Source organism: Lagopus leucura, unplaced genomic scaffold, assembly GCF_019238085.1.
Source record: "Lagopus leucura isolate 7727_CA_CO unplaced genomic scaffold, USGS_WTPT01 Super-Scaffold_100157, whole genome shotgun sequence".
Lineage (NCBI taxonomy): Eukaryota > Metazoa > Chordata > Aves > Galliformes > Phasianidae > Lagopus > Lagopus leucura.
In genome coordinates, this window is record NW_024962334.1 from 14,926,230 (window position 1) to 14,938,665 (window position 12,436).

The window sequence follows — 12,436 nt, forward strand, 5'->3', positions numbered from 1 at the left end:
AAACCTGAGCCAAGTTTCTATTTAAGACTGTTTCTTTTAAGGATCAATTAAAATTATTTTTTTTTAGCTGTACTGAGATCTAGTCTCTGGCAAGTTTCACCCATTTTTTGTTCAGTTAAGAAACATGGAAATTAAATGCTCTGTTATTATTATATGTCAAAACAAGAATTAGAAAAATGCAACTTCGAATTTTATTCTGCGTTTATGAATTATTGGTCATTGGCATTTAAGCAGAAAATCACTACTACTATTTAGGCTGAGAAACATACAGTGTGTTTAAGTTATAACTGACAAAACTTCACGCATACTGGACATACAAATTGAAGAGAGTTTTTTGAGGCAAAGAAAAGACCAGGAAGCATCTCCACTGTGATACAGCTGAAAACTTAACAGCAGCTCTCAGCATCTCACTTTCAAAACTTCAAAGTAAAAAGAGAGGTGGAAAATATTCAATTGCTCATGGAACTCTTTGTTTTTCTGTCAGTCTCTTTCAACCAAACCCTAATGAACCTGATCATTTCATCCACTTGCACTATTATCAGCAGAGGATTGGAGCAATGGGAACGCTGGAAATCTCTGTGGGATCTTCTCCAGTCTGTGTCCATTGCCTCATTCCTTCCCTGCTGCTCAGTGTATCTGGTGAGAGCAGCTCTCAGCAGGGGCCCCTCTCCCAGCATTTCCCCCCATCCTGAGTTGAGGTGGGCATGCAGAATGGCAGGAGTCTCTCCAGTGCCTTTATGCTGTTATCCTCTCCCATAGCTGGCTTTCTTCCTACTACTCTACTACTGTGATGTTTGTGCCTTATGGCACAAAGCCATAAGGATAGTCCAGAGGATCTGGCTTGCTCTTTATTCTTTTTTCCCTCCCTGATAATTATTTCTCCCATTTGCTTATTCTCTCACTGCATCTGATTACTTTTTTTTCCTATGATTCTTCTTCACTTTTGTCATCAATTTGCTAAATCCTACTTTGCATGTTGGCAAATGTAAACTGAAACTCACAGCTATCTCACTCTCTGAAGCCTCAGCTGTGCCTGAAAACACATTGATTCAGACATCAGAATTTTTCCTGTTCATTTTGTTTTCCAGCTATCGGCATGTAGAATGAAGGGAGGAGTAAGGACAGGTTTTTGGAAGGTATCTGCAGCCGAAATTCTATTAGATTTTTCTGTTAATTGTGTATGTCTTTATCCCTGAAAAAATGACACCCCGTGTCAGGGAAAACATGATAGAATCCTGAACATCAGGTAAGCTTATTATTTAAATACTGCCTTGACAGAAATCTGTTTAAAGTATTTTCATGGCATTCTAAAGTAAAGTGATTGTGTGGGTGCAGAGACAAGTTATTACTAGCTTTATTTGCTCTACAATAATGTAAACCCCCAAATCATTAAAATTTATTCACCTTAATCTTTTCAAGCTGTTAGATATGAAAAGAATTTTAAGTTGTTGCAAACAATTTGAGATCTCTTTCACTCTATGCTCATCTAAAAAAAAAAAAAAAAGAAAAAAAGAAAAAAAAAAAGAAAAAAAAAAAAAAAAAAAAACAAAACAAATAAAAGCAGAAGAATTTGCAGCTCCTCCTCCTCCCCTTTGCTCAGCAGCAGAACAGATCCTGCTGTCATTCATCTGGAACCAGAAGAAACAAACCAGACAATAACTTTGGCATCAGAGATCCTCTCAGCTCTCAGGCATGGCACTATCCAGAATTGTAAAGAATAAAGATAAAACAGATTAAGGATGGGTGAAGGGATGTAGTACCTTCCTTCCACGTCCTTCATGAAAGCCTGGCCTTTTCTGTAAGATGGGGAATAAATCGCTGCCTAGTGTACAGAAGAGAGGTTTATGTGGTAGTTTAGAGCCCTACTTGATGTAATTGCACAGGATACATTCTCTGATATTTTCTAGACAGAAGCTGTTAACAAGTGAATCCTAGACTAAGTCACTGCTTTAAAAATCTCATCTTTTATGTACTGAAAGGAAAAATCTTTAATTCTGAAGCTATTGTAATGGAGTGACCTGTAACTGGGAGATTCGTTGCATTGCCTGTGATAATTCACCATATGTGGGAGAAAATGCTGGTAGGTTAGAAAAGTGATGATAGATTAGAAAGTTGGTGTTTTTTGGTGTTTTTTTCCACACCTCTACAGCACCTCCATGTTCCTATTATTTTATTTTGGTTTAGTAACATCTTAATTCACAGTATTAGAACTTGATTTTTCTGATTAAAAAAGGGTAAAATTCTGAGGATCTCTTGTGGTTCTATAGGGAAAGTTACATCTTTACACAGATAGAACAAATTTGGGCACTCCTGCTGCATTTCAATAAAGTTAAGGTTCCAGAAGACTGTGGGCTAATGTTCTGTATGATTAATGCATGACAAAGGCATGCTTAAGGAGTAGCTTTGTGAAGTCACCACAGCAAACCAAACCCCATACTGCAGCCTTGTTCAGTCCTTTCAATGTGAATGATCAAATGTATTTCAGAAATCCAAGGGACCACAATCAGTTTGAAGCAGATTGTCTGCCTTGTAGAGAGCAGAAATTACCCACATTTCCTGCAGGGGATTCCCCCAGTGAAGTGGAAGTCCCCTGCAGCAGTAAGTCTAAGTAGTCATATTTTGCACTTTTTTTTCCTAAAGATGCTGGCCAGACTGCCGGCTTTGGTCTCTACTTGAAAGGATTAAGGGGGAATGTCTGCAGTTTGATAAGCTTAAGTTATCCCTTCTGGTTTATGGCACCTTCTAACATCAATAAAGCAGCTATCAGTTCCAAGGAGAAACAGTAAACTTTTGTCTTGTCCTGAATGGTAACTGCTGTGGGGTATAAAAGATGGTTATTGTCTTTAGGCCTAGGCAGACTCTGATCAACTCCTGTCTGCTCTTCCCTAAGCAACTCTTGCAGGGAGAAGAAAAAAGAACAGCTAGTGCTCATCTTTTTATCCAACCTGCAATATAGCCTACAAGCATTGAAAGCAACAGCTTCAGGCAGGGACAAGTACTCAATGACACCAGGGTGGTTTTGAGGCTGCAAATGAAGTCACAGGGAGGCAGGGGGTAGGACACTGTTGAAGTGTACACTTGATTTAGGTTGGATGTTGGGGGAAATTCTTTACTCTGAGAGTGGTGAGGTGCTGGAACAGGCTGCCCAGAGAAGTTGTGGATGCCATCCCTGGAGGTGTTCAAGACCAGCTTAGATGGGATCCTGGGCAACCTGGTCTAGTATTAAATGGGGAGGTTGTTGGTCCTGCGTGTGGCAGGGGGGTTGGAGATTCATGATCCTTGAGGTCCCTTCCAACCTGAGCCATTCTGTTATTCTGTGACTGTGATCACCACAGCAAGGTATTTATACAGTAGAGGTCCACGAATATTTGGCTGAGTACAGAGTAGCTTAACTTAGTAGTTGGGAAGTTGCAAGGAGACAGCAAGATCTTCCACAAATATAGGTGTCTATCTCCAGTGGGGACTTCTAGCTAATGGTTTCCTAGATTCATCTCCTGGAAATAAATAAGCTTTGCCCACTTGATCTTCTGGTGGTGAAGGCATCACTAGAATGTAAGGAATTGAGATTTAATTCTCTCTGCTGTCTAAAAGGACAAAACCACTTGTTTCTACTCACTGAAGTGTGTCTTGACCACTATGGCATTTCGGTGCCTTGTTTATTTGTTCTCTCTCATTGCATCTCTTCTTCTCCCTAAAAAATATCTGTGTCTACACTGGATTGGAGCTGCAAACGTGAGAGGCCTAACAAACAGCCTAAAAATCATTCTGTATCTTTTGATCTTTCATTCTTTTAATATTTAATGATCCCATTCAAAATGGAACAGCATTAGCAAAAGAAATTAAGAAGTCTCATATCCCCTTCTCATGTCATGGTCTGTTTTCAAGGCAGAAATTACGTATCCCTTCAAGAAAACAAATGCTTTGCACCTATGTCTCTGCTATCTCTGGTGAGAAATCTAACTGCTTCCCAGTGTTGTTTTGTTTGTTCTACCAGACCAATGTCTGCAGGTGGGATAGAAGAATCATAATCAGGCTAAGAAATAGGTGTTAAATTGTTCTATGCCATTGAGAGTTTGGGCTTATACTCTCAAAATCAAAGATATCACTTAAAAACAGAAAATCCAACAAGGCATCATTATCTGGAAAAATATACTGAAGTAACAAAATTCATGTTACTGACTCACACCACTTTAGTTGTCATGTCGTTATGTATAAAGAAATCCTGTTTTTCAGATAAGAATAATTATCTTGAAAAAAGTGCTGTTGGGAAAAGCAGAAATCAGTCACTCCCAAGAATACCCACTAATTCTGCTAGCTTATTATATTCCACAATCAGACTTCCACAGTTTATTACTCCTTTAAATTAATGAAAGATATAATTTGGTTTTGGAAGAATTTCAGTGATAGATTTTCACTGCAGCTTGGATCATGCAGTTGTACTGGACCAGAGATCCCTATTGTGGGGAACACCAGTTAAGCAGCTTGTAATGCAACATCTCCAACTATGTGAAATGCCACAGAAGATCTGAGCATCACAGCTGCCTCAGCATCTGCTCACAGTGCCTACAAATCTAAGACAGTGGACAAGAAATTTGTTGACAATTTAAATATAATAGTCAAGCCATTACAGGCTTTTAAAAATCCATCGATAAGAGCACAAAAGTCACCTTGGTGGGCTGGGATAGGTCTAGAAGCAGATGTACATTGGTCTGCTTCAAACTCCTTTGAAATCAGTGTAAACATTTCTATTGACATTAATGGACTTTGGATCAAATCCTAATTGCCATATAAAGCCTATTTATTGATGCCATACATTATTTGACATGTATGTATTTTAATAAAGCAGCTCTGAATGTACCATAGGGAGTGTGCTCCTTAAAATGAATGTCTTTTGAAACTGTAACAGGAGTAAGTCATCTGACAGGAGAATTTAGCTTAGCTTTAGTTCTAAAGAAAGGCTTGTTCACTGTTTGATTTTGCAGGGAAAATAGAGAACTGTGCAGAAGTCTGTGTTTTTTGGGGGGATAACTTCACATAAACATTTTCTTTATTCTGATTCAATAACAGTTCATTCCCTCCAGTCTGACTTTGGTCTGAAACTCAAAAATGCAAACCAAAATCGACTAAGAAGCATCAAAACATGAGTGATTTGATTTCACATACCTTATGTATTTTGGCCATCAAAGAAGATCTACAGGCAAGTTTGCTCAAAACTGTATCTAGATTTATTCAAAATCTTGTACATGTAACAGTAAGCCTTTCTATAAAAATGGGCTAAGTTTTAAATTTACACTGAAACCCTAAGCCAGCTTAGTTTCATGTGGTTTCAGATTTTGTTATGAGTGTCTTGGAGGAAGAATGTTTGTTTCTGGTAAACCTTGGGAAGTAAAGTCAGGAAAGCTAAGATGAGCGCATCCTCAGTTTCCCTTTCACAAAATATTTATAATAGTCTCATGGATTTAAAAAAACATTAGCCTACCTGATATTGGTATAGAGTTATGAGTGTTTCAGATCGAGACGCAAAATATTAATGTAGTTCTCGAAAGCAGTGGTGAATACTTTCATTTCCCATTGCATGGCTGTAAAAGTGATTTGTGATGTCGTTTTTCACTCCTAGAATAGAAGGAAACATACATTCAAGATTGCAGATTGCAACTGTATTCTTGGTAAGAACACTAACGTGTGGTTTTAAAAATTATACGAGAAGACAGAGATGCTAAGTAAGCTACATGTGATTATTATCACAGTTTCAGACTGAGCTGTAACTTTCTGCTTGGTTGTTATTTTTTGTGGTCTTCTCCACAGGGAACTCCCCATAAGCAGATTGATACACATGTAATGGCAGTTCAAAATTCAGTGGCTGAAACAATTAATGCCCCCACCCCTGCTGTCTTCCAGCATCTGCACTGTGGCAGGGATGGCTGAACAGCTCATGAATCAGCTCCTGAACCTTACAGTCTAGCATAAACCAAAATCAATGTTGGTTTACCTTAATAGGCCAAGCTGTAAGCTGTGGTGGTTCAGAGCTGATTCATGGGCTGCTCAGCCCTCATGTTAGGAGGTGGCAACCTCTGGGAGCAGTCTGGTAACCTCTGTGGGGACTCCTCAGAGAAGTGCAGTCACCACTTTAACTCTTTGGATTTAATTTGCCACCATTTGCCACAGGCTGTAGATCTTGAATTATCATATTCCTTTAGTCACCTAAGATCAAGATTAGGACTTGTGTTCCCCACTGCCCATTGCGAAGATTTATAGCTGTGTGCCCCAATGTGTTTTCCCAAGGGTCTCAGCATCTGGTCCTGAATATCACGGGCAAAGGCAAAATTAATCAAGTGACCAACTTTACTATTTACTGACAACAAAAATATTACAGAAGAGATGTATTTCAAAATAATAGCCACCCTGAAAACACGTTTTGCTTGCCAGACACTGCCCTTAGCCTAAGTGCCTGGCAGGCACCATGTGCATACCTGTCAGCTTTGCCCATAGTATAAAGTATCTCAGTGTTTCCAATGAAACCTGTTGTGGTTTTTTTTTGCTGTTGTTGTCAATGTTTCATATAAATCCAATAGTTTTGGAAGATCCTTGTGTACAAACATCACTTCTGTCACAGTTTGTGTTCTGAAGTCACATACTGCTATAGGATCTCATGGTAACAAGAGCATTCTATGAGGGCACATACCTCAATATGAACTTTCTCTTCTTTTGCTCACAGTCTCTTTGAGATTTTACAGGTACACAAAGCACCAGATTGTCTGTTGTCATCTTCAGAGGACTCTTCACATGGCTGTTCCAGTAACAAAGCCACAGCCCTGTCTCATTCCCCTGTGTTTACCTGAAAGGCTTTTCACATCATCTTTTGAAGGCAGGGATTGCTTTCATAGCTTTTGCAGTCAATATGACTGCTATAGGAACTCTGCATAAACCTTGTTTTGCTCAGAATGTTGCTCTGCAGGGTTGGTAGCCAAGGCAAAGTGTGTCTTTGCACAAATGAAATTTTTTGTCCCTTCTATCCCTCCAATGAACAGATGATACATTATTATATGAGCATTTGCACTATCAAATAGTGTTACTGTTCCCTTTGTATCTGCTGTAGTTTCCACGGAGGCATTACTTTTGGAGTGACCTGTCAGGATACGGCATTACTCATTTATCTATCTAGTAGTAAACAGAATTCAGCATCTGGAATGAGGTTCTCTTTCAGTAATTACCTTGAGAAAATTGATGCAGCTGAGTATTTATATGACTCTATGACTCTGTGATTTCAAGATTTAAAATCCTGTGAAACAAACAAACAAACAAAAGAACAACAACAAAAAAGCCCCTACAGCCTTCACAACATGTTTTTCTCCCCAGTGCTAGGGAGAAATAAAACTGTGGCTAGAACTCTCATTCTGTTTGACTAACCTTCCCATTTGCCTTTCACACATTCCTCTACATTTGCCATTGCTCTTATTTCACCTTTTTGTCCCTCTTTTACCTTTTACTTTTTTTCCTTTTTCTTTGATTATGGCCTTTTTACCTGAACTGCTTGCTATTTTTCCTTCTCCCCACGTCCCTTCCCATTTCCAGTCCCTCTGTGATTTTCCCTGTTTTATCTTTGCACACGTTCTTTTCCTTGACTCTCCCTCGATGATCTTCCCTCCCCCAGTCCAATCTGTTGTATATTTTTTCCTTCCAGATGTGGTAGTGTAAGGGCCTTTGTCCCCCGCTTCACAAACTGTACCTCACATATCAGTTCTTGATGATGACTTGGGAGACTGCTAATCAGAGAGAACAGTTCTCTTCCAGATACTGAGTCTCTAAACTACCTTCAAAGACAAAGCATATCAAATACTGACCTGGTATTATTTCCTGTATAACTGTAGGTGTTATAACATCATGAGGTGACAGGTCTATGCAGTTGTGAGTAAAAGCAGTTATTTATTCCCCCTCCAGGAGCTCTGCTCAAATACCATCACTCTGTTAGAGTTCCTAGAAATCCAAGGCAGTAGTTGAAATTGCAGCTTTCTCTCTATTCTAATACAGTGATATAAGGCTTCCAAACTCTAAGCATGTGAATTTATTCACATTTGAGCATTTAAGCATTTATGATGAGATAGTCTTTCTTTTCGATCTGAATACTTTTAACATATCTAGAAATCTATAGATGAGATTCTATTGTACAGTAGTAGGTATAAGCAGTTTCATCAATGACCAATTTCAGAAGAGGATAACATTTCTAGATTAACAGTAACTCCCAAGTATATTAGAAGCACTGTAAGGTGGAGAGCTAGATTAAATAGAAATAGTACTGTTAGAAGAGGATCTTTCTTACCCATTGGTGTACCCATGATACTGTATCATCAGCTTATTTGGGTAGTGGGCCTGACATAAACTGTTCATTGATTGGAGCTGTGTTGGTCTGAAGGACCGAACTATAAAGTATTTTTCAATACTTTATAGAGCATTGCTCAAGGTGAGAAGAGTCTCTGTTCTTAAGACTGTGTCGATTCCCTTCAGTACTGCTCAGCAAACTGAATAGGTCAGCAATATTAGAGCAAGGAAAATAAGGAGAATGCTTGTCTCTCTGAGTCTTTTCCACTACCATTCTTTGAGCAGTACTTCCATGTTCTGCCATGATATGAGCTGTAATTTTACAGTTGTGCACAAATACTTTGGTCCAAGGAACTATTTGAATGTCAAACTGAGATGCTTTTGTAAATCAGTCTGACTGAGGAGGACAATGAAACCACTGAGGAGTTTACTTTGAGTCATTTAAGTGATTTGTTAAAGTCAGCTTGCATGCAGAACAAAGCCTGTTTGATTAAAGACAAATCATCCACCATATTTTAGAATCAGTGTTTTAAAATATTTTTAATTAAATTTCAGTGATGCTCAGAGTAAGCATAGGTCAAAAAGAGAATTGTTTGAATAAGTTAGCCCTAGGTATCTTACTGCTAAATGATTTATTACATCTTCTTCAGCGCACTTTCAGGGATTTTTTTCTGTTCTGTGAAAGGAATATTCCAAGGTTTAGAAACAAGATATACAAACAGAGGGCACATAATTCATTTCAGGCTGAAATAGACTAGTTTTGGAAATGCAATATTATGGCAAGCCTTGACCATACTTGATTCAGCTGAGTTGTATGTCCTTCCTCAGGGAATACTTCAAAGAATGATGCCGAGCTGCAGCAACTGGGAGGATACAGACAATTCACACAGCCTGCATGCTTTCACACCCTTGTCTCAGATCAGCAATCCCAGATGGTGATCACCCAGAAGAATCTCAATCTTTTTATAGTCAGTATTCTGCAGTCACAAAGTGATTTAACACATCAACTCAGTAAACTCAGATGGCATTGACATTACCTTCAGTGGGCTGAGTACTCTCCTACATCCATTTACTGAAGGAAATTAATATGATCACTCAGGGACAGTTCATACCTCTGTAATTAGCAATAGTACAGAGTGGGTGCAAGGAATCATTCTTAAACACTGTTGCTGGAGAGATCTGAGCCTAGAAAAGTAGTAAAGATCTCATCATCAGTAAGATTAGCAGAATATAACAATGGATAACACCAGTGTAAATCCAGATTAATTTATCTGGCTCAGTGACATGCACACCATCACAGTTAATACCAGGATGATATCCTTAGTAAAATAATACCAGTGCAAATTTGGCATCCTCAACCAGAATAAAGCATTCGTCTTCACTCCAAAAAGCTTTGGTTACCAATATTAATTCTTTCATGCAGGCTAAGCCTTAGCTTTTTTGCCCCTTTCTCATCTCAAGTCTCCTGAGAACGCAAATGCAAACTGGTGTCTAGTGCAACTATTTTGTAAGATCTGTTGCGCAAGCAATGAGGAAAAAATTAATACATAAGGGTGTTTTTTCTTATTTTCCACTGCTTCTCTACAAAGGAACAGTTCAACAATTTTTTCACTCTTAGCCACTAGCCTGCTCAACCTGACCATTGTGGATTTGATCATCTATATTACTGTGCGACCTGATTCCAAATTACATCCTACTTCAGTAGAAACCCATGCCTTATACTTGGTAATGTTCATGTGGCCTGAGGGATCCCTACTGTATAGAGACTGTAGCTCAAAGCTCAAAGGCTCCTTGGCAGAAGCCACCATGCCCAGCACCATGCTGAAATGAATCTGCTCCTCCTGGTTGTGGAACAAGTGTGAGTACCTCAGCCTACAGCATCTTTGCACTGCTTTCTGCCTTGTCTTTCTTTCACTGAGAGGTCTGTGAAGCACAACTGATGCTGATAATTCAATACGCATGTTAAACAGCCTATTAATTGGAAACAAATTTCGCTATCAAAGACATCTGTTTCTAAAACACTGTTTGTGGGTTTTTTTCCACCCGAAAGCAAGAGAGTTTTTCCACAGAACTTCAGTCCTTCTAGAATGCCTCACCATTCTGTGTTCTGTCATTCAAAAATAATTCTACAGTAAACATACATTCTCTGTAATAACTTGAACTTGTAACCTTTTAATAAACCAATTCAATTTAAAATTCTATTTTAAACATTTTCTCACAGCAAAGAGAAGATACTAAACCATGTAATCTGTATTCATGGCAGCAGTCATCATTGCACCCAGACAATGTTGGGAAAATGTTGTGAGACAGAGATAGACAAATCAATTATAATGAAACTTTGGTTTACTGAATTCTAGATTTTAAATGTCGGGATGTATGTTTAAACTATTCTGGCATGATGTAAAATTATCTGCAAAACTCATCAAAAAATAGCTTAGTCTGAAATTGGAATTTTTGGGACCTTCCAGTACTTGAAGGGAGCAAATAAACAGAAGGGGGAACGACTGTTTACATGGATTGATAGTGATAGAATGAGAGGAAATGCTTTTAAACTACAACAAGGGAGATTTAGGTTAGATATTACAAGGAAATTTTTCACACAGATGGTGGTGACTCACTGGAACAGATTGCCCAGGGGTTGCAGATGCCCCATCCCTGGAGGCATTCAAGGCCAGGCTGGATATGGCTATGGGCAGCCTCTTCTAGTGGTTGGTGACCCTGCCCACAACAGGAGGGCTGAAACTAGATGATCTTTAAGGTCCTTTTCAACCCAGACCATTCTATGATTCTATGATGGAGCTGCCTACTCTGTCCCTTCGTGAAGTGCTAAAGGGGAGATGTTAGATGGAAGTGAAAGAAACTTTAACAAATGTCACAAGTATTCCTTTGTTCCAATGCCAAGATTCTTTGAAGCTGGAAAACTGCAGACATTAAAAAAAGCAGTAATATAAGTAAAACAGCAGTCATTTCCATTTTTCCACAAGGTTCTTATTATTGTGGCTACAAGATACTACATTAGTTAGGCCTTCGTTTTCCTCTTGGATGCTTGCATAAGGTTTACTTTATCTCACCCTCACACAAATGCTGCGACCATCAGTGCTCCTATATGTATATTTTAGCAGATAATTGAAATGTTAAAGCAAAATTTTTAAATCAGCAAGACCAGGTATAGTTACAGCAGAGAATCCTGAGCCCATTACTTAAGCCCATCTTTTCCTGTCACAGGGACCTGTATTCACTTGCATGTTCTGTGAGGAAAGAAAATTAAAGGCACAGATGTAAAAGATACTGGGCCAAATCAGATATCCTTACTAACTCAATAGTTGGACAAACACGCTTTGACAGTAGTTAAGATTTGAAGATCTGGCCCATAACAACACTTACAATAGTAGACAGTATTTTGGGTTTGGAGGAGAACCAAATCTAATTTACTCTGAATTTACAGGAAAAAAAAAAAACAAAAACAAAAACACAGAGAAGTGCTCCACCACTCATTTGTTACAGCAGTGTATTGAGAGAGGAGTTGCCAATCTCAACGGCAGCAAAAACAGCAGAAGAAGAACGCAGTGCTCTGCCAGCACTGGGGCCAGGGAGGGCAGCGGGTCAGCCTCCCAAGGCCAGGCAGCCAGCACAGCAACCAGCCTTTGTGTCACTGTCTTCCCTCCTCTGGCATATTGGCTTCAGCAGACAGATTTAAATGTTAACAAAGCATTCGTGTTTACATGTGTTTTCCACCTCATGCTCAGAGCTAAACGACAATAACTGGGTCCCCCTTGCTGCCTTGGTTTGCATGCTGAGGGTTGTGAGTCTACAGCACAGTTGTTTTGTATAAAGAGTGCCTGCAAAATCCATGCAGTGGAAGAAAGGGCTACGATGTGACACTGTGGGACCTCAGTAGTTCCTTGTACCTGAGGCTCACAAGCAGGCACAAAGTACTCTGTGTTCAGTGTAAAAACACAGAAAATTGAAGATGGTATAATGCCCTTGAAAAGCTGCCCAGCTCTACTTGAGGAGGCCCAGGAAGCGGCTGTTCATTGAAGCAGCAATAGTTTGCACGTAGCAGCCTGTGCACCCACATCTATCAATGCCAGGGGAACAGCAGCTGAATGCTGGCATGGAA